Raw genomic sequence first — 2,082 nt, 5'->3', positions numbered from 1 at the left:
ATTAGATGCTGAAAAGGCCTTTGAGAAAATCCAACTCACCTTCATGATAAAAGTCTCGGAGAGATCAGGGATACATGGCGAATATCTAAACATGATAAACACAATATACAGCAGTCAAAAGCCAGCATCAAATTAAATGTAGAGAGACTTAAAGCAATTCCACTAAAATCAGGCCCAAGTCAGGGCTGCCCAGTCTCTCCCCATCTACTCAATATAGTTCTTGAAGTTCTAGCCAGAGCAATAAGACAACAAAGGAGATCAGGGGGATATGAATTGGAAAGGAAGAAATCAAACTATTGCTATTCACAGAGGATATGCTAGTATACATAAGTAACCCCCAAAATTGTTGTTGTTGTTATTGTTTTGGGTTTTGTTTTGTTACTTCAGCACTTTTATTTTTCTTTACCCAATGATGTGCTGCTGGGGCCTAATGTTCTCACTGAACAGCAGAAAACCAAAATCTGTGATTTCTTCAAGAAACAAATGAAAAAGAAAAAGATGAATCCACTTACATGAGTCAATGAAAATGTTCCCTACTCAAGGCAAGTCACAACTCGGTAGCAGTCAGAGGAGAAAAAGAACAAAAACGGAACGGAAACTGGACCCTGGGGCACGGACTGTCCCACTCTCCTAGAGGTAACTGGTGCAGGAACCCTTACCAGCCTCGGGAAACACCGGAAGTCTGCTGTCAGTTAGTACCCTGCACAGATCATCACTATTTGGTGCTCACACAGATCCACCAGGCTGGGAATCTCTCTTTCACAGTGTGCTCTCCCCTGGTCAAGCCGCATGGAGTATGGCTAAATCAAGATATGCACAGGGTATTAAACATATGCCAAGAGAACAGTTAACGTGAATGTAAGGTCAAAAGTCGGCAACAAGTGCTACGATCCAGTGCTGATATCAGACACGAGCTTAAGTTTGTATTTCTTTTCTTTTTCAAAGGCTTAGTCCAGTTTCATGAGGCTAGCATGAGGTATAGACATTTGCCAGGGCAAATTGATACTTCAGAATCAACACATACAGCAGATGCCTGGCACTTTCTCAGTCCTCCTAAGAAGCATTGGCGGTGGATGATGGAAGGACCTGGCTTGTCATACTCCTGCTTGCTGATCCATATCTGCTGGAAGGTGGACAGTGAGGCCAGGGTGGAGCCGCCAATCCAGACTGAGTACTTGCGCTCGGGGGAGCAATAATCTTAATCTTCATTGTGCTAGGTGCTAGGGCTATGGCCTCCTTCTGCATCCTGTCAGCAATGGCTGGCTACATGGTGGTGCCACCAGACAGCACCATACTGGCATGCAGGTCCTTGCAGAGATTCACACCGCACTTCATGATGGAGTTGAAGGTCTCATGGATGCTACAGGACTCCACACCCAGGAGGAGTGGACACCAGAATCGCTCATTGCCAGTGGTGAGCACCTGCCCATCAGGCAGCTCATAACTCTTCTTCAAGGAAGAGAAGGATGCTGCAGTTGATATTTTTTGTTCAAAATCCAGGGCAACATAATACACCTTCTCCCTAATGTCATGAACAATTTCCATCTCAGCAGTGGTAGTAAAACTGTAGTCCCAATCAGTCAGAATCTACATGAGCTACTCTATCAGGTTCCAGCCAGCCAGGTCCAGATGCAAGATGGTGTGGAGAAGGGTGAGTAGCTCTCATAGGTGGTCGTTGTATGTCTGAGCCTGTCACTAGAGTCCATGACAATGCCAGTCGTGTGCTCAGAGGCATACAAGAACAGCACTGCCTGAATGGCTACATAAAAGGGTGGGGTATTAAAGATTTTGATCATTATCTGCTTCATCTTCTCTCTTTGGACCCCAAAAATTCTCCCAGATAACTTCTATAGCTGATAAATACCTTAAGTGAAGTGGCTGGATACAAAATTAACTTAAAAAAAAAATCAGTAGCCTTCCTTTATGTAAACCATAGGCAGGCTGAGAAAGAAATTAGGGAAACTCACCTTTTACAATAGCCACAAATAATATAAAATATCTTGGTGTAACTCTAATCAAGCAAGAGAAAGACCTGTATGACAAGAACTTCAAGTCTCTAAAGAAAGAAATTGAAGAAAATTT

The 2,082-nt window shown here is 43.5% G+C and overlaps 1 pseudogene; it reads right to left on the bottom strand.

The window, feature by feature from the left end:
- Window positions 1-958: 958 nt before the first annotated feature.
- On the bottom strand, window positions 959-1,811 carry LOC127664588 (actin, muscle-like; annotated as a pseudogene).
- Between the last annotated feature and the right edge of the window lie 271 nt (window positions 1,812-2,082).

Source organism: Apodemus sylvaticus, chromosome 14 (genome assembly GCF_947179515.1).
Source record: "Apodemus sylvaticus chromosome 14, mApoSyl1.1, whole genome shotgun sequence".
In the NCBI taxonomy this organism is placed as follows: Eukaryota; Metazoa; Chordata; class Mammalia; order Rodentia; family Muridae; genus Apodemus; species Apodemus sylvaticus.
The sequence above is the reverse complement of the archived record's forward strand: the minus strand, read 5'-3'. Positions and strand labels throughout refer to the sequence as shown.